This window comes from Ambystoma mexicanum, chromosome 1p (assembly GCF_040938575.1).
Source record: "Ambystoma mexicanum isolate Mex_15411 chromosome 1p, UKY_AmexF1_1, whole genome shotgun sequence".
Lineage (NCBI taxonomy): Eukaryota > Metazoa > Chordata > Amphibia > Caudata > Ambystomatidae > Ambystoma > Ambystoma mexicanum.
In genome coordinates, this window is record NC_090921.1 from 1,003,430,209 (window position 1) to 1,003,451,644 (window position 21,436).

General features: G+C 46.3%; 1 long non-coding RNA gene across 1 annotated transcript in view; it reads left to right on the forward strand.

The window, feature by feature from the left end:
* Positions 1-19,513, forward strand: part of LOC138567313 (uncharacterized) — a 45,354-nt gene extending 25,841 nt beyond the window's left edge. The window contains exon 3 of the long non-coding RNA XR_011302169.1: positions 19,386-19,513. This is a non-coding gene — a long non-coding RNA (uncharacterized lncRNA). The remainder of the gene's footprint in view (positions 1-19,385) is intronic.
* Positions 19,514-21,436: the final 1,923 nt, after the last annotated feature.

The following is a 21,436-nucleotide window of genomic DNA, read 5'->3' on the forward strand; positions in this document are numbered from 1 at the left end:
TGCGGACGGCTTGGTGAGACTCAACCATTCTCAGGTGAGGGGGTAGGGCATTCCAATGTGAGGCGGCCATCATGGGAAAGCCGGAGCCCCCTGCGCGGACTCTTTTGGTCTTAGGCACCAGAATCATGTTGGAGTACCTCTCCCTAAGAGGTCTTGTGATGGTGTGCTTAACAATTCTTTGGACAAGGTAAGGGGGAGCAAGATCATGTAAACATTTGTGTGCGAGGGAGAGGGTTTTGAAGATGATTCTCTGTTTGACAGGGAGCCAGTGAACCTGCCTTCTGATTTCAGAGATGTGCTCTTTCCTTGAGGTTCCAGTGGCTGCCCTAAAGGAATTGTTCGGAGCCAATTGGAGTTTGGCCAGGTTTTTGCATGAAGTCCCTGCGTTACAATAGTCAAGTCTGGACCCAATTATGGCCCTAGCAATGGTGAGGCAATTCTGGCATGATAGGAAGGGTCTGGCTGCGTTAATAATTTTGTAATAGTATGCTGATGAGGTGGCAATGGAGTTCACTTGTCTGTCCATGGTGAGATCAGAGTCTAGATAGACACCAAGTGTTTTCACGTGCTTGGATACCTTGATGAGTGTGTTGTCAATAGTGAAGGAGGAGTAATCCTGCCCGAGGTTACCCAAGGTGGTGGGTGAACCGATGAGTAGGATTTCAGTTTTTTTGCTATTGAGGCATAGCCAGTTGTTGGCCATCCAGGCTTGGATGGTTGAGTAGATGGAGGTAAGATTGGACATATCTGCCTGGTAGTCACCTGAGAGTGGGATTAGCACCTGCGTGTCATCCGCGTAATTGGTGTATTAGATGCCCAGGGAGTCAAGGATGCTAAACAGAGGTCTCATAAAGAGGTTATATAGAGTAGGCGCTATGCATGATCCTTGTGGAACTCCACATTTGATGAGGCTAGAGGTGGCACATGCTGAGTCAGAGAAGACTTTCATGGCCCTTTCTTGGAAAAAGGAGGTAATGCAGTCGCAGGCTTTAGGAGAGAAGTTGGCAGCAGTTGCGAGGTGGTGGCATAGGGTGTTGTGCTTGACCAGGTTGAACGCAGCGGATAGGTCAAGAAGCAGGAGCAGCACAGGGTTGCCTCTGTCTCTAAGATCGTTCATTTGGTTCTTTAGGTTTAGGAGATTCGTTTCTGTGCCATGACGTGGGCGGAAGCCGGATTGCCGCAGGCCTAGGAGACAGTTCTCTTCCAGGTATCCTCTACATGATATTTTAAATTTGCCTCCATTGGCGCACTCGAGGTGCCCTATACTAAGATGACCGCCGCCCCTGCACTGTGGGGCCCTCATCTATGCCTGCCTCTCCCAGGCCAGTAGCCGAATGCTGATTGGCCCACATACTGCTCCTAAGCAGCAATGTGATTCGCCGACAGGCGGAGCCGGCAGACGGAGCCGGAAGTAAGGCGACGGAAAGAAGGCTTGGCACTAACTGAGCTGACCGAGCGTGCCGCGCTGCGGGCTGCCCAGGTCTTTGCTCTCAGGCGGTGCTTCCGCTGGATCCCCTATCACAGGAGTAGGATCAATACGGTGAGCCTCCTAAATATCCCCTCTACCTCCGCAATTCCCACCAATTTCTAGTGACCCACCGTATTACACACCTTACCTAGGCGATCTTCACGGATAACCTTGACCCTGCATACTGGCCTAAACACCAGTCGGATTGCGCAGTTTTCATGAACAATGTATTACTGCTATATTGCTACCATTATTTGAAATAATTCTCACTTCGAGTGACATACTTGTCCGGCAAATCGTACCACTATTGTTCTCCGTACACACAGGTGCATAGTTTTCACCTTGCCTATTGTGATGTTGTGCTACCTAGCCACTGATGCCTTTTGCACATAGGTGCACAGTCGTTTCCAGCCCATTGTGACAGTGAGTGATTTAGCTACTGCTGCCTACTTGCACACAGGTGCATAGTTTTCACCTTGCCTATTGTGATGTTGTGCTACCTAGCCGCTGCTGCTGCCTTTTGCACATAGGTGCACAGTCGTTTCCAGCCCATTGTGACAGTGAGTGATTTAGCTACTGCTGCCTATTTGCACACAGGTGCATAGTTTTCACCTTGCCTATTGTGATGTTGTGCTACCTAGCCACTGCTGCCTTTTGCACATAGGTGCACAGTCGTTTCTAGCCGATTCTAACAGTGAGTGATTTAGCTACTGCTGCCTACTTGCACACAGGTGCATAGTTTGCACCATGCCTACTGTGTTGTGGAATTACCTAGCCACTGCTGCCTTTTTGTACACAAGTGCATAGTTTCACCCTGCCTATTGTGATGTTGTGTTACCTAGCCACTGCTGCCTTTTTGCACATAGGTGCATAGTCGTATCTAGCCCATTGTGATATTGCGAGTCCCTGCTACTCTACAAAAGAAACTCCCAAGTACACTACAGATAGCCAACTCCCATCCCCTCTACTACCCAATCCAAGCTAAACCATGCAATGTTGGTTATTATTCATGATGTTTCCCTTTTGTGCCATCCCGTATGACACACTATGCACAGGTTCACACTTCCTTCGTCTTGATAATGGCCTCTCCAGAGCAGCCTGCCCCCGTCATCACCCCATCCCGTGTCCTACACCTTTCCTGCCCCGTACCACACCATTCCCTAATCTACACCTCCCGTCCAATAACCGAATAGAGCACAAAAGCATCCTAAAGACACTAAGGGACATCACACCTCACTTAGCACCTATAACAACCACCCCAGTCTTCAGTGCACTTAGACACACTAGACTCAGATCACGGACTCTTACAACCACCTACCTTAAAACCAGCAGACCTTCCAAAGCCAATCAATCCAAACATACCCCTATTCTAGGCATCACAAGAACCCAAAGACTTAGAGCTAGAATCCCTAACCTGCCTCGAACTATCACTTGCACTAATCATGCTAACGCAAAAGGTATACCCCTATCAAGAACCCAAGACAAACACTCTAAAAGTCCTATCATAATCAAACAACAATCTAACGCCACAGAGACTACCAACATGCACCCACCCACCCCAACCCAAGAGCCGCCCCCAGCCACACACCTCAAAGCAGCTCTCATTAACGCGCGTTCCATACCTGCTCACGCCACTGAAATTCATGATCTCATTATTGAGCAAGAATTGGACCTATTTATAGTGACAGAAACCTGGCTCCACCAAGCGTCCGGCCCCTCGCTCGCCATTGCCATTCCCCCAGACTACACCATTCTCAGAACAGATAGAACGAAATCAGTAGGTGGAGGAGTAGCCATCATTTCCAAAGCTAGCCTCAATCTAAGAACCAGCCCTATCGAGAGCCCAGTCGGCTATGAAGTCCTGCTAGCTAAACTAGCCACAGACCACAAAACTACTATAAACTTAATAACCATCTACAGAGCACCTAACACCTTATCTCAACCTGAACTAGATATACCACTATTGTTAACACCACTCATAAAACCAAACACAAAATGCCTAATACTAGGGGACTTGAATGACCCCCAAGACCACAAAGCAGATGCACTACATAGTGCACTCAAAGACACGCAAATCGTGAACACCCCTACCCATACAAAAGGGAGAGCGCTAGACTGGATACTGCATCTTAACGCCACAGTATCTCTTGACTCCATCTCCACGGTGCCATGGTCAGACCATCACTGCATAATTTCAACGCTGCAAATAAAATCTCCAAATCAGCCATCATCGCCCATAAAGCAGATGCCTTTAATACTAGAATTAGTAACGCGTCCTCCGACAGCAAAGAGTTATTCACCATACTCAAGGAGCTGGAGAATCCAATCCCCATAATCAATCCAGTCAAACCAAGCAAAGAATGGTGCACCACCATCCAAGACGCCTTAGCCACCAAAATTAAACTATTACAAAACAAAATTATCTCTAAAAGAAATCTCCTGTCCGACAAATATTCCACGGCCAACCAGATCTCCACTACCTCAGAAAACACCGCCTCTCTCTTCAACTTCACACCAGTCTCGCAAGACACTGTACTCAAGACTATTGCCAAACTTAAAGCGTCCAACTGCAAAGGAGATAAATTCCCGGCACACCTAATTAAACTCTGCACCCCCACCCTCACGCCCATAATCACCAATTTCGTAAATGCCTCATTCATCTCCAACCAGGTCCCAGACAGCATTAAAGCGGCCTGGGTCACCCCCCTACTAAAAAAGCCCACTCTAGACCGACTAGTGCCTACAAACTACCAGCCCATAACGACTGTCCCATTCTTACTTAAAATCATTGATAAAATAGCTTATAACCAACTACAAACTCACTTAGAACAAAACAATCTGCTAGGAGCTAGACAATCAGGCTTTAGGCCTAATCACAGCACGGAAACAGCCCTCCTGGATCTCAAAATCCAATTAGACTCCATTAGGGACTCAGGTAAACTAGCCACACTACTGCTACTGAACTTATCAGCAGCATTCGACCTGGTAGATCACGATAAACTATGCAACACTCTAAAAAAAGATTTCAATCTTTCCAACAACGCCACATATTGGATTAAATCCTTTCTCTCCGACCGCACATCCAGAGTCACGATTGGGAATTTTGCAGCTGACCCCATAATAGTACCCATCAGAGTCCCCCAGGGATCCTGTCTCTCCCCCACCCTCTATAATGCATACACCAAACTCCTATTTTCAGCCCTAGACGATATGGGTGTCATTTACACCAACTTCGCTGATGACACTCAGATCCTCATCCCTATCTCAGGTGACTACACCCAAGACACCCTCACCATTAACAAAGTCTATTCCATAATTCAAAACTGGATGGCCCTGAACAGCCTATGCTTAAATGACGAGAAAACGGAGGTCCTCATTGTGGGCTCCCAAAAAAGAATAAGAACCCTCCCTCCAGACTACTCTCACATTAATATTGACGGCACCCAGATCCCAGTGCTTAAACAAGTCAAAACATTAGGTGTCTACATCAATGCCAACCTCTCCATGCATAAACAAATAGCAGCCCTCTCATCGTCCACAGCATACACAGCAAAACTCATTGCACTCAGTCACCAATTTCTCACCCCTGTAAATTGCATCACACTAGCTAGAGCCTTGATCTTAACAAAACTAGATTACTGTAATATCTTCTTCCTAGGAACATCCAAGACTAATATAAATAAAATCCAACTACTACAGAATAAAGCCCTTAGAGCGGCCCTAGGGATTAAGAAATCAGAACATATATCCAGCATTAGAAGAGATAATCACTGGCTGCCTATTGAAGCAAGGATCATTTTCAAAACCCTAAGCATCGTCTACAAATGTACCACCAACAAAGCGCCCAGCTACCTCAACAACTCCATCAAAAAAAAAATCTCAAGCAGATCGCTGAGATCGAACACTTTGGCCCTCTTAGAAGTTCCGCCATACAAATATAACAGAGCAGGAGGAAGCAGTTTCAAAGTTCTAGCCCCTTCGCACTGGAACACCCTTCCGCTGAGCATCAAAAACGAGGACTCCTTACGTAAATTCAAAAAAGCACTGAAAACCTGGTTATTCAATAAATATTAACCACCCAAGCCCTTCCCTACCATGACTAATTTTACTACTTAGGATAGCCGCAATGCTGGAATAGGCCCGTTTTACAACGGTCGGGCGATCCCACCAAGTGGAAATTGACTTATGACTACATGATCTCCTGTAACCATTGTATAAATATGTATTGTTGTTTTGTAACTGTAACATTGTATAATCATTAGTTACCTTTCTGTACCTTTCGCCGTGATTGCGCAGGGTCTGGGCGAGTAACAAATGCAATGAATAAATAAATAAATAAATAAATATTTTTGGACTTGCAGGTAGGCTGCTTTGTCCAAAATGATTAGAAGGAATGAGACAGTCGTGATGGGTCTATAGTTCCCAGGGATGGTGGGATCAAGTGATGGTTTTTTTAGGAGTGGGCGTACCCAGGCTTCCTTGAGGTTGGTGGGAACATGACCTGATCGGAAGGAGGAGTTAATGAAAGCAGTAAGGAAGGGTGCAAGGGTGGGAGCTGAGTCTTCGATGAGCTGGACTGGGCACGCATCTCCCTTGCAGTTGGAGGGTTTGATGGACTTGAACAGGGTGATGACCTCCGATTCAGTGATATCTTTGAAGTCAAATGAGGGAGAGGGTTTAGGTTTCGGGGTAGTGGGCACTTTGCTGTGCTGGTTGGCTATTAGTAGTTTAAGAGCTTTTTGATGTCCGATGATTTTAGTTTGCAAGGTGTTAAGTTTATCTAGCATGGCAGACGGGATGCTGTTAAACCAGCTTTCATCCTTCAGGAGCGTGGGTGGAAGGGTGGATGGTTTTTCCAGCTCTCTGAAGATAGAGAATATTTCTTTGGAGCAGGATTTGGCATTGTTTATCCTAGAGTTAAAGGACACAGCTTTTGCCTTAATGACATTATTTTTGTATGACTTGGAAATGGCCTTGAAGACCTCCGTCGTCGTTTCAGAAGGATTGGCTTTCCATGCAGAGAGGGCAGACCTTTTCTCTGAGCGTTGTTTAAGCAGGTCCTTGGAGAACCAGGGGTTAGAATGTTTGATTTTCTTGGCTTTCTTTAAGGTCAGTGGGGCGATGGCGTCAACAGCTTGGGTGACGATGTGTTTAAAGGTGCTGGCTAGAGTTTCTGGGTCATTAGAGGAAGGGGCCTGTAATGCGGGCACCATGAGGAATGGTGCCAGATTTTCGGCAGTCAATTTGCGAGAACCTCTGGCGAGGGCTGCTGGATAAGGGGTGGTGGGCACTGAGTGACTTCTTTTCGAGGTGAGATTGAATTGGATATAATGGTGGTCAGACCAGGGGATAGGCGTGTTGGCAGTGATTAGAATAGAGCAGTTATGATGACTGATCCAGTCCAAGGTGCGTCCTTTGATGTGGGTGGGTTCAGAGCTTTATTGAGGGATTTGGCGTGGCAGTCCTTCGGGTCGTTCAGACCTAGGTTTAATTCGCCCAGGAGAATAACTTGGGAGGTCTTTTTAATGTTGTCCGACAGGGAGAGGATGAGAGATTCTTGGAAATCAGCACTGGGACCAGGAGGTCGATACACAATATGCATGGTAATGGTGCAATTGCGGGAGATGTTGATTGTGAGAGGGAGGTAGTCAGAGTTGTGCCCAAGTTGTCCTTGGGTTTCCCTAATACTGAGGGTTTCCCTTGCGATGAGGGCCACTCCCCCACCTCTCTGGTTAGTACGGTCTTCCCTAAAGATAGTATATTCTGCAGGGATGGCTAGCGATGGAGCAGGGCCTGAACTTTCGTTAAGCCAGGTTTCAGTGACTACTAGGATGTCGAGGTTGTCTTTGATGATCAGGTCGTGAATGTCAAGGGCGTGTGCAGGTATGGAACGTGCATTTACCAGTGCACTCCTAAGAGTATAGTCTGAGAGCGGTGTGGTGGCGGGTGATGTTTTGGGAGTTACAGGTGGAGGCACAGAGTTATTGTGTGGTGCAGTAATACAGGCATAGGATGTGGGCATACACTTGTCAAGAGGAGCAGGCAGTGCAACATTACAGGCATCGAATGTGGGCATACACTTGTCAAGAGGAGCAGGCAGTGCAACAATACAAGCATCAGATGTGGGCATACACTTATCATGTGAACCAAGAGCCTGTGCAGCTTGGTCACGAGTAACACGTCTTGCTCCTTTAAAGTGGTTGTTGTACCATTTGGAGCATCTCTTGTGGGTTTCAGGCGTGGGTAGCAGTGGCATAGATGCTACGGTGCCTATGGGTACCCGAAAGCGTGATCGCATAGAGGAGATGGAGGTCGCTGTAGCATGGGAAGTTCTGCGCGTTGGGCGTGGATCTGTTGCATCCAGTGGACCGTGATGTGATTTGTATGAACGGGCCATCTGGGGGGGGCTCCTGATCTCGATCCTATAGTTATGGCGCTGATGCACGGAGCATAGGTGAGCAAAGGGGAGTGTGTGCTCGTAAACGAGCGTTCCTGGTACGAGAAGGGAGGGAGGTGTGAATGGATCTCTGTAAGCATGAGAGGTATGCAAAGGTGCTCTTACCTTGCGGCATGCATCCGGCACCCTCGAACGCTGTCGAGCATGCGGAGAGCTGCAGAGAGAGATGACAGCCTTTTTTCCTGGCCTTCCCTTCACGGCTTTGCCTCGTGGCGGGCCTCCTCTCCCTTTAAAGCAGGAGAGGAGGGTGCAGCGAGGTGTGGGGCCCAATCCGGACTTGCAGGCAGTTTCATTGTGGCGGTTACCATGGCTACCAAAGCGGCGTCCATCTTATGTGTGTTTCGGGCCTCGTGGCTGGTAATGGAATCAGCTGGTGCTTTCAATAGAGGCACGGCATTGGTTCTTCCTGCAACCATAGAGGCATAGGTAGGTGTAGTTTTGGCGATGTCCCCTCGCAGCGGAGCTGCAGAGAGGGATGACGGCCTTTCCTCCTGCCCTTCCCTTCACGGCTTTGCCTCGCGGCGTGCCTCTTCTCCCTTTAAAGCAGGAGAGGAGGGCGCAGCGAGGTATGGGGCCCAATTCGTAGTAGTAATAGTGTATGAGCCTGTAGTCCAACAGCACTCAGTACGCTTGGAATGCTAAATACCCCATCCTGAATTCTTTAATAACATACCCCCGAAGAAGCTTCACAACAAAAAGAACAAAAATTAGTTGAGTCAATCCTATTCGTAAGAAGAAATAGATTTAGGATTTTAAATTGTTTTTAAAGTATTTTACTGTCACTAAGCACATAGTGTGGTGATGCGTTTTTTATACCCCTTTTTGGTCACTATGAAAAGTTTTAGATGCTGTAAGGGTATGTTTGCATACATTAAAATAAACATCGAAAAGGAATTGTGCTTCAGAAAGATGTGCTATTCCTGCTGTCCATTTTTAGATTCTAGAGGTGCTAGACTAGTCAAGAGTGGATTCATCTGTGTTTGAATCATGCACTGTATTTGCCTAATGAACATCTCATTCTTCAGCAGGTGACTCGTGTAAGCAAATCTATATAATGGGTTCAGTGAAAGATTGAAGATGAGATGGTGGGCCTATTTTTTTGTCTGCATTAGCCTAACAGATGGCTAGCTTTATTTCTAAGCAGAATTCAAAATCACCTTTGATGAAACAAAACTTTTTGAAGCTCAGTAATGAAACTAACAGGTTCAGACTAACATGTGCTAATCTCCAGACACACTGCAAATCTCAAACTATTGAAATTCTAAGTTATTTTTTAACAGTCCCATGGAAAATACTCCCATGGTGTGGGCTACTTTGTTCTGAGGTGAAACACTGGTGAACATGAAGTCAGCACAACATCGGGCTGAAATTAACCCAAGAGTGGTCCAAACCAATACAAAGAACCACTGCTTTTTCATTATATTTACCCGATAAGATGTTATGTGTATAATCCACCATGTTTTTGTAAACTTTGTACAATAATCTAACAATGGCACGGAAAAGAAATAAAACATTACATTAGAAAGATTCTGAACGGAGTGATGATCCATTTTCTTCAATTCATAACACTTGACAACATCCTACCTCTTGCCTTTAGTCATTTTGAAAGGTATTCATATCACACAGTCCGTGTTCTCCAGCTAGCAGAATTATATTTTTGGCATATTTGGGTCCCTGGTTTTATCAAATGTTCCGTTCCAGTGCATCAAGCACAGTTCTCCATGAATACAGAGAGTGTTTTCACCTTGGAACTTTTCATCATGTCCTGCTGTCAATTTACAGTTCTTCAAAATCAGTCTTTGGGGTGAAAGGTACTCCAAGCCCAATATTGTTGCTGCAAAGGTTTAAGTTGTGGCTATATCCCTTATATCCATACCATGTGTCGAGTGTTGTCTCACAGGTGCGCAGATGACTACCTGCATCCCACAAGCACACCCTATTCGTAACAATTAAATAAATGTGACATAAGTGAATCAAAAAAGGTACTGCCCAGCACCTTTCATTTTGAATTCAGATCATCTTCATTTGCCTTTGGTTCGCCCCCCCACAAACCCATGTGTGTATGCATGCTTCTGGATGTAGAAATGAAGGTACATGTGACTTTCAAAGAGGTGACACGGAGTGTGGGCTTGTCCTACACCCCCACAACAAGTACAAGATGTTTTGCATGCACTATAGGATAGGAATGTGTATGTGTAATAGCTGGAGGGTCCTCCAACACAATCATGCCATCACTTACCTGCCCAATGCATACCCTCTTTGCGTGGTGTAGGACTGAGCTCTCTGATGTATACATCAGCTTGCCTGTTTTGTCCCCTCAACATTAGTGATGAAACACTTGCAGCCCCATTTAAACACCATGGGGGTCATTACGAGTATGGCGGTAGGGGCTTAACGGCACTGTTAAGGATGGCGGTGCCGTTAAGCCCCTACCGCCATATTCCAAGGTCCCTTAACGGGTCCCAGCAGGAACGACTGGTCTGACCAGCCGTTCTTTGCGGGACCCGTTAAGGGACCTTGGAGCTAATAACGGGCCTGCAATTTGCGGGCCCGTTATTAGCGCCTTCCCCATTCCCATTGAGCCATATGGGGGCTCAAATGGGAATGGGGAATGGTTTACTGAATGGGGATTTACCGGGTCCTCCAAGGTAAGTCCCCATTCAGTGATACCGGACCCGGGTTTGGAGGCAGCCATGGAGCTAATAGCGCCATGGCTACCTCCAAACTCGTAATGACCCCCATAATGACCGGCTTTCTGCCAGTATGCTATCTCCACAGAGGAAAACAATCTATGGTTTACCATGGAATGTCCCTGATTCTGTCACCAACTAAAAGCAGAGAAATACCAGATAAATCCATTGCAAATGCAGTTTGGAGCGTGTATGTGGCAGGCAGCATGCACAGCATTTGCACCAGAAGGTGCAAGAAAAGGGCACCTTTTTCACTTTGCGTTGCAAATTACAACAAAAGCATGGGGAGGACCTGTTTGCATGTAAGTGCATTTGTAAATGGACATGTCTGTGCTATCTACTTCCGTTCAACAATCATTTTCCATAATGTGTGCATGATGCCAGCAACTTCACACTGGAAATGTGTCATCCGTTCAGAACAGTGTAGCTCCAAAAGGGGTTGCCAAGACATGAGTATTTTTCCGTGCTTATGTGTGGGTCTATCTGCTGGAGTAATGTTACCTACAGTAATGGCCAACAAATGCATAGAGAACTCTGCGTCCAATCGTAGTGTTTTACTTGGGCGTGAATGTCTGTGTCTTATGTGCCACCATACACTGTTTGTTTCCCAAGTGTGCAATCAGTAGGGTGGCTAGCTGGTTGAGAGTATCATACAAACCTAGTCCTCCTATACAAACAGAACAATAGGCCATTATTCAGCACATGATTGCCACATTATATTACAGCAAAGCAACAGCCATATACTACAGTCCAGGTTTCGAAACTGAGGGGAGCTGTGAGCTTTGTAGCTCCTGCTTCTAGCCTAGGAGAGCCTGGTTAGCTTGAAACCCCAAAGGACGCCTTACAAACACAAGGTTCAAAATTGAGGAGAGCTGGGGCTATTTAGCTCCTGATTCTAGCCTAGAAGAGTCTGGTTAGCTTCGTACCAACAGCTACCAGGAGCTACTATTGGCTCACCGGGCCAACTCATGCCAAACAAACACCTATGTTAATTTAACTACGTTTGGGACAGTCAATAAATAAACAGTAGGACACATCTATACAACATGTAAAGCATAAAGGGACATACAGAATGGAGAAAATGATAAGCTTGCATCTTATGTGGAAATGAGATTTGAGGAACAATATTTACTAGCTCCCCATTCCCCAGTGGTAGCTCCTGGTCAGTGGTCAATGCTGGATACCTAGGAGCTGCACTTAGCTCCTGCTTATCCAATCTTAATTCCGATCCCTGCAAACATGCATACATGACATAAACTTTAAGTATTTGAGAATGCTAATAAAGAAGCATTAGGACACGTCTAGTACACATTTAAACATAATGAATCATCCTTAATGGACTGAAAGTTAATGTGTGCTTCTCATGTGGAAGTTAAATTTGCAGTGTGCTGGGTATTCGCTCCTGGTGCTCAGCGGTAGCTCCTGCCCACTTGGTGATGCCTGACACCCAGGAGCTGTTTTTAGCGATTGGTCATTAAGTACAAAAGACCAGCTGATCCACATACCCATCCCTGTGAGTCAGAATTACTCCAGCAATGAACCATCAAGCAGACATCATACAGTGCACACCAATTTGGTGCACACATGTGTGTTATACATGTGTATCATGCTTACATTGTTCCATGTACCTTCGATACTGACAGCGGGCCCTTAACTAGAGGGGACTCGGGTAACATAGTTGAATAAGAGGATGCGGATTAAGGTGATGGCAATGGTAATGCCCCCGTGGAGTGGGCAAGCCAAGCTGGCTATGGATACAAAGAGGAGTCTGATGCTCCACAGGACACTGTCCCACTACCAGCACCATTGGGATCCAGCCCTCCTCCAGCAGTAGTCCACCAGAGAATGGGCACCAATACACTCCCACTGTGATTGCCACTATGGACACTGTCTACATGGTCGCATGTGACACCTCGCAGTTGAGGACTGGGGACACTCTAGTGGTGGGGGAGATCACCACTACTCCTGTGGACCCATCTCTCCCTGGACCAGTTTGCGAGTCTTCTGCACCTTCTCCAAGGATCAGGGCATTGCTCTGAAGTGAGGGGCAGGCATCTACCACCCGATGTATACCTCCTGTATCCATCGCACCTCCTCCTGGGGCTGACAATATCGTGGCAGGCATAATCGAAAGAATTTCAGCCATGGAAGTAAAGGGGAGGGATATGTTGGAGATTTGTTTATCTCCTGGCTCTATGTTGAGGCATATCCAAGAATCTCTGGAGGATATATGGCATGAATTTGAAGCAGCCAACCGGCTTAGGACAGATTTGCTTGAGGAGATGCAGGCAGCAAGTTGGGACATTAAGGAGGATGCTAAGCTTGTCGAGAGCAGGCGCCTGCTCTAGCTGCTGCTGCAGCATCTGCAGAGGTCTTTTCTCAGGCAAGGGAGGATTCCAATCCATGTGTTGAACGCTTGCATGAAAATCTAACGCAGGTGTACAACAAAAAGGTTTTGTAGGTGGAGCGGGACAGACGAGGAGAAAACAGATTTCTCATGCTGTCTCCCACTCCGCCTGCAGTGCATGACCCAGAATAGTAAACCAAGACATAGGGCCTCATTACGAGCATGCAGGTCCGGTAACAACGGTGCCGGTAAGCCTACCGGCACTGTTGTTACCAGACCGGCACACTCCGAGTCTGCGGGCGGGCGGGACGGCACCCACCCCCAGACTTTCCCGGGAAGCACCGGCAACGTTATTAACGGTGCCGGTGCTTCTGTCATCCCCATTCCCATTGAATGGGGATTAACATTTTTCTGGTGCCTGACTTCCAGAAACACTGGGGTCGTAATCCCCCAGTGTTTCCGTGAAGCCAGGCACCGGAAAAAATCACAACTCTGGTGACAGCCTGCAGGTTTTACCGGCACGGCTACCGCCGGAGTTGTAATGAGGCCCATTAACTGTTTTGCGCCTTGGATTTACACCTTGGTTTATGACTCAGAAAATAACCCTCTTTGTGGCTCATTTGTAAAAAAAAAACGCTGATTGCATGCATGAGTCAGTAAATGTTAGCACTTATGTTCTGTTAGATCCCCTGCGTGAAATGTTCAACTTTCACAAAACGGAGTGGAAATGAAAGAGTAATAACAGGCGTACTTCTACACTTTCAGTTTACTCTCAGTTTTGTGAAAAGCATAAATGCTGTTTTCAAATTACACTTTGCAGATAGCATTTACAATGGATTCCTATGGAGTCCAAATGCTTTTAGCGGATGCCAAATGCAGTCGTATCCCATCGGAATCTCGAGCTGCTGTAAAAATGACAGAATTGGCAAGTGGAAAGAGAAAGTGGAGGAGGAAATTAATTAATTAATGTTCCCTCCTGTCTCCTACTCAGCTGCAAGGGTTATTCAAAAATTAAGTGAACAGATTAGCTAGCATACGTGTTTTATGCTTCTTGTTTATGCTTATTTTACTGCACTGAGCTTTATAAAATGAGCACTTTGTGTTGCTGCTCGCCGATAAAGGCCGGTGGATCCAGTCATTGGGCCTCATTCCGAGTACGGCGCTAACCAATGGCGCTATTAACGCCTTGGTTGACGCCGTACCCGGACCGGCAGCGCCTTGGTGGATGGCGGAATTACCGCCCCATTCCAAGGTTGGCGGGGCGGTAATTCCCCAATCCCCATTTACCCTTCCCCATTCCCATTCTTGCCCCATAGGGCATAATGGGAGTGGGGAAGGCGTCAATTACGCCACCGTAAATTACGGTGGCGTAATTAACATCAAGGTCCCTTAGCGCCATGGTTTTTAACACCTGCTAAAAGCAGGTGTTAAAACCACCATGGCGCAAAGGGAACTCGGAGTATGGCGGTAAGGGATTACCGCCACCGCTCTCGTTAGCGGTGGCCGCTATCCCTTACCGCCATACTCGTAATGAGGCCCATTGTATATAAATCGTAAATTGCCCGCCGGGATCTGCCAACATTAACATTGATGTGCTTTGTGGTCCTCTGCACACAATTGTACAGGTCCACAAGCCAGAGTGGACAAGGAAAGAGTAAAAATAAAGCAACCTCCCTTTTACTATTTCCATTTTCCACTGTCTCAAGGAAAAGGAAACACTGCCTGCAAATATGCTTTGCAGGCAGCCTTTACTAGCGTATTCCTGTCCAGCTGGCCTTGCCCAGGTGTAAAACCAAGGTTGCTGGGGAGAATGTTCAGTGTCAGTCTTAATTTTTTAATTCCTTATAACCTGAGACACCCCCCTCCCCGCACTTTTGCTGGACTCTGGACTTTTTTGATTTCAATCTCCTGAGTGGAACTTTTTGCCACTCACACATTCTTTTTCTGTGACTGGGATTTTTAGTCTTACTGTTTTATGGAGTCTGCTAAACTCCATGGGCCTCATTACAATCTTGGCGGAATGGGTTAACGGGTGGTAAAACCAGGCGTCGTTACCGGGTCCCGCGAGGGGACCAGGGAGCTAACAACGGGCCGGTCATAATCGGCCCGTTGTTAACTCCCTGCACTCATTCCCATTGAGCCCTAAAGGGGCTCGAATGGGAAGGGGGAAGGTCCGGCCCGGGTTCCCTGAGGGAGGAATTACTGGGCCCTCCAAACGCGAAACGGTCCGGTAAATCCCCATTCAGGGGACCGTGTCCCAGGTTTGGAGTCATCCATCCTGCCAATAGCGGCATGGCTACAGCCAAAGCTGTAATGAGGCCGCATATGTTTAATAACATACATCTGCGTTTTACTTTGTGACACCCAGCTCCCTCTGTGCAGTGTCACTGAGGAGTCTTTTGGACTTCTCTTTAATGTTTAATGACATTGGGCCTCATTCCGAGTAATTTACGGTGGCGTAATTAACGCCTTCCCCACTCCCATTATGCCCTATGGGGCAAGAATGGGAATGGGGAAGGGTAAATGGGGATTGGGGAATTACCGCCCCGCCAACCTTGGAATGGGGCGGTAATTCCGCCATCCACCAAGGCGCTGCCGGTCCGGGTACGGCGTCAACCAAGGCATCAATAGCGCCATTGGTTAGCGCCGTACTCGGAATGAGGCCCATTATCTTTTGTGAACTACATTTCTCAAGAGAAGTAAAATAACTGTTATCTTACTTACCTTTCTCTTTGTGGGTCCAGCACACACCACATTTTGTGGGGTGCTGGAGGGTTGCATTGTATCTCCTTCTCCCACTTCTCATGTAGATTTGATTTTCTTTTGAGTTTTGCCTTTGTCTGGTTTCAGTCCTGAAGAGTGTCTCTGGGAAGGTGGGAAGTGAGGGAGGAACCCGAAACATCACTGTCCTTTGTCTGTAGATGTGCCTGACTGAAACAATTGTAACTGGGTTGCAACCGCAGGTGATTGACAGCTCCATGGGAGTGAATGAATGAGTTCCAGCATATAAGGCAAGGATGTATGTACTACAGGCAGAGTCAACCACTGGAACAAGGAATCTGAAGCAGAAGACAAGCAGAGATGCCAGCGGCACCTTCAAGAACCGCTGAAGTACCCGTGAAGCCCTGCAGCTGCGCTGACCCTGTTTTCATCTCAACAGGAAAGACCTGTCAAAGATGACTTCATCCTTTGAGCTAATGAGACCAACTAGTTTCAAGACCTTCTTCATTTTGGGCCATCCCCTGATATCCTGTGATTTTCCTGGGCTGCAGAAAACCAATACCCAGGGTACCTGGATTATTATCAAGTGCATCATCTTCCAAAGATTGAATCCAGCTGAAACGTTGCACGCATCCGTGTGGACCTCCAGAGGCAGGAATTCTTTACCAAAATTCCCCTCACAAGAGTTCAGGACCGAGTAATCGAAGAGAATGTAACCAGCGATATTCATTTATTCTTGATGCTAAGAAAAATGCGCCAAAACCACAAAGAGCCGCTGGAGTGAGCTGATTCCTTTGCTGCCAACTCCTTCTCCGAAGTGCTGCAGCAGAAGTCTGTCAAAGGTCCCCCCCTTGCGTCACCACGACCAAAGAGCAGGAATCAGGGTCTGTATCGTTGCACCTAGAAGAGGACCAGCTACATTTTCATCTTCACTCTTAATATAGTGTGGGGCTTGGATTGTACTTACCGTATGCCATTTTCAGTGCTCCTTTGCTTTGGGAGTGCTCTTCTCTTCAATTGGGTGTTGACATCAACTCCTCTGTGCAGGCCTCACAGCCTGTGTGCTATCAGGAAAGCTCAACTTGAGCTCCTGTGTTTTCAACAAGAACAACTGACTGGTTACTTAACTTTCCCCTGAAGAGTTTTATCAGTACTGGTACTGTCCATTTGACTTTGGCTTTGCTGGTTTCTCAAAGGTCCATCTTCTTGATCCTACTAGCTTGGCAATGCGGGTTCCTCCATAAACTTTAATTGTGAACGCTTTTATAGTTAGGAAACAGACTGCCTATAACTGTGGGCTGGATATGAAAAATTAATGAAGTTATTCACCTGCATTATTGTTCCTTCTATAATTTGATTCCATTTCTAATTCAATGTTATTGCTAGTTGCTGCATTTTAGATTTGCTGGTGTGCCTTGTGTATATATAAATAAATATATAATAATATATTTTTAAAGGAGTACGTGTTTTCTTGGGTCACTGTATTTACTGGTTTCACTGTACTGCTCCACAGCTCACATAACTCCCTCCTAAGATAAGCCTGGCTTCTCAGCCACTCTGCCGACTTGTGTAGTACAGGCCTATATTAAGAGTTGGGTGCCTTACGTTAGACTTTAGAAAAACGTAACTAACAAAGATGCATTACAGAGGAATCAATTCGCTGCGCGTCTGCATGAAAGTCTCAAACAGGCAAACAAAGTGTACTGACCAGGCAGAGGAGGGCTGCACAGAGATCTTTTCTTCGCTCTCTGGGCCCCTCTACTATCTCGCCACTGCTGCAAAATGGGGCAGAGTGGGAAATGGAGACATAAAAGCATTATGCCTTGCTTTTATGCTTCTGTTTACTGTTCCACCCACCCCCATTTAAAATGTAGCTGTATACAAGGACATTTCACGTCACTCTGCAGGGCTGAACGGTGCCTGTAAGGGACACAAGGACACATCAATGCCCTCTCAACAACTTGTACAGTGCGGTCATGTGGTGAGCGTTCAGAACTGGAGTTATGTGTTCGGGTGTGGTGGGCATTCGTATCAGCAAGGTTGTTTTTAACTGTCAGTTACTGCCAACAGCAAATCTTGTTTTGCGCTGTCCCTGTTTAACTCCATTCCATGTTGATGTCTTGGCGGTGTCAAGCAGGGACAAGACAGGCCTGTTCCTGAAACCATAGATTGTTTTTATACAGAACTGTCAGTCAAAGAGTTCAGACACCTGGCCTGGCTGTATGAAATAATCATTGACTAACACAACAGTTTTGACTTTTGTGTAGGCATATGTTAGGCATTTTCCTGGTACTGCTATAATGGTACTTCCTGGCCATAAAATGGCAACAGCTGGAAAATGGTTTAAGTACCTGGGCGCATGATGTCAGTGCCTGGCAAATGCCAACCTAATACCTATACACAAACCAAAACGGTTGGCTTTTCAATGCTTATTTTTTTAAAAGACCTCAGTGCAGGGAACAGATGAGGGTCTTACTTACAAATCAAGTGGCAGAAGGCACACAACTTGTCAGTTAAGACATTTCTATTACACCAACATCTCATTTATCACTGCAGTTAAGTCATCAACTCTGAGAAGACTGCCTAGAAAAAATGACTCGCAGGTCCTACTATACAGCACAAAGCTTCTTGTTTCCTCATGATCGAGCTATCTCACAAAGATCCCAGGATGGTTTTCTTTGGGCTGACAGGGGCAGGTAGTGGGTGGCAAGGACCTGGGGGTTATGGCTATGTACAGTTAATGGGTGGGTAAAGAGCCGAATAATACCAACACACTGTGATCCCCCTCACATCCTATCGCCTACCTATCTGTACTGCAATGCAATAGTTTCAACTTACAAGTAGTGTTAAAGAGTCACCTAATAGCTAAAACTAAAAATGGAAATCACTCTATACGCCTACAAGGCGAGACTGCTGAGAAAACAATGGGCCTCAATACAGGTCTGCCGTTCCAGAAATAAGGGTGCCGGTAGCAACGTGCAGGCACCCTTTCGGGACCGGCAGACTACAACTGTGCCTGCTGGCACTGTTGCGTGCTGCAGGTCTGGCCTGCCGGGTGCAACGGCCCCGGTAGGCACATTTGTCACGGAAGCTCCGGCACTGTTACTAACGGTGCCGTTGCTTCCTAGTACCCATTCCCATGGAGTCCTATGGGACTCCACGGAAATGGGGGCCAACATTTTCCACCGCCTGATATTCTGGGCTGCCAGCCCTTGTAATGTCCCGGTAGCACCGGGATCTCAGGTGGAAGAAACGGTGTTAGAGTCCAGCAGCAACCCACCAGTAGCACCCGCGGGTTCCCGCCGGACTTGCAATGAGGCCCATTGTCATGAAATTGACAAATACTACAGGAAAAAGAAAGGATAATGCATTTTTACCTGCAAATAGCAATCTTGAAAACCGATGCCCAATGTGCTCCCGGTCTATTGTAGGCTTGCAAAAGCAGCTGTCGTCTATGCATACTTTTTACATGAAGAGCCATGGCTATCATCCTAACCAATTTTAGAGACAGAAAGCAGCGGGTGGCTGTCACAGTTTCCAGAACATTTAAAACCATTGTTTCTTGTGGTGCTAAACCTTCAAGAATTGCTTATTGCTACAGAGAAATGTTCTTGCACTTTGTCCTTCTCGGAAATAATTTGAATATTAGAAATCGAAACCATAAACCTGGACTCTAACACTTCATTTTCCTTTCCTTTTCAGAATGTGAAGTTTGTGTGACAGGTGAACAGGGACCGGCCTAAGGCATAGCAAGCAGTTTTTGTTCTGAAAGTCCACACAAAGCAAGAGTTAGTTACCCAAATCTGTCTTTTTCGAAGGCAATTAAAATATATCACAAACTGGTTTTACACTACCAGCCTTATTTGTATGTGTTCTTATTTGACAAACCAAAACGTTGTTGGTTCTTTTTGAATGGCACATTTTCCTCACATCACATGTCATGCATGCCTTTTTGTCAGACAATGAAAAACAACCAGGTTACCGTTTCACAATCTTTTGTGTGCGTTAAGACATTTATAAAACCCATCAGCCATTTTGTAAGCCTTCTGCAGACAGAACTTCCTTCTGGTTTTTGTAGTATTTCATTCAAGATGGCTGGAAATAACGCTACAGTCGTATTCTTTTTGCCTAACATATTTCTATAAGGAAGTTTTACAAATGTCTGAGCACCTTATTAAGTTATCTCCATAACACTGAGTATTGTTAGAAGCCAATATGAGGAGGGGGTGTGGCCAAATGAGACAGCGCAAACATGTCTCCCCGAGAGCCTCCATAAAATATGGAATTCGAGGGGCCGTTGGAGCAGCCCTAGACCACGCCAGATTCTTAAAAGCAACCAAAGATGCCAGAGCGCTTTGTAACCACATAGACCGTGGGAGAGCTGCACCAGCGATGCCAAAGCCAGAGTAAATCACCTCGAACAAGCGCGACCCTGCTGATCCAAGATGGTACCCGTGGGACGAGCTTGCAGGCTGGTAGGGTATGATTGGGTATACGAATAAGGTTCCTGAGCAGTGTCCCAGGCTCATGAAATGAGCAATGAGATCTGGGCCGCATTACGAGTTTGGCGCAACCCGCAAGTGCTACCGGCGGGATGCCGTCAAACTCATAACACTGTTCCGCCACCTGATATCCCTGGGCCACCGAAAAAATACAACTCCCATCGGCTCAGGATGACAGGCGGCGGAATGTCTAAGTCCCCATTCCTGTGGAGTCCCATAGGATGCCACGGGAATGGGGACACAGAAGCACTGGCACCGTTTCTAACAGTGCCGGTGCTTCTGTGAAAACCATGTCTGCAGGGGCCGGTGCCCCCCGCAGGTCAGACCTGCTGGGAGCAACAGCCTCTGCAGGCATACTTGTAGTCTGCTAAGCTTGTACCAGCACCCTTATTTCCCGCCCATCAGGCTTGTAATGAGGCAGGGTGCACACAGAATGTCTGACACCTGAACCCGCCTGTTCCCGATCCGCCTTGCACTCGTCGTGGAGCCCGGGTTGGAACCTAAGCACAGGATGAAAAGTTCAGCCTGAGCACAACTAATTCGTGAACCTTATGTTTATTAGATATTTGAAAAGAGATCAATTTGAATAAATGCTGCGAGTAGGGCTGCAAGACGGCTCCTATGCCTGAGGCTGAATAGAAATCTTAGCGTTCAAGAAAAAGCAGAATGCCGTTACACTGCGCCCATCCCTAATTGTCACTTTGTTTGGAGTAATGAGTAGGTTTGATTTTTTCGTGGTGTTTATGAAGAAAAGGAGGAAAGAATCTCTCCAAACTTTAACTTGATTTGGTAAAGCCTTTAATTTCAAAATTGGTCGTAAGAATTCATTGACATTCTTCTTTGCTAATAACGCAACACAGGTTAAATTCCTCGACATGTGTTTCTCTGTCATACATTGTCTGACAGTTCTTCAGGAGGAAAACCAAATAGCCTCACCTACGGCTTTAAATATTTCAAAAACAACTGTGAATCAAAAGTAAACAAAACAATTCACTAAAGTACCTTACAATAGCTGCAAATTATCATCATTTTAAACATTTTGCTACAAAGGCACATATTTGTTGCTTATTGGTTTAAGGACTAGCACTTGTTTAGTTGAGAAAAAAGGTACTCACATAGGTATATATGTTGTTGCTTAAAGTAGTTTGGCTTAAGTGGTTGTTTTTGGACCAAAGATTGTGTAGTAAGCCTGGGTAGAGAGACGAGATACCCTAGTTTTAGTTTTGGAACAGATTTGTTTAAGGTTGCTTA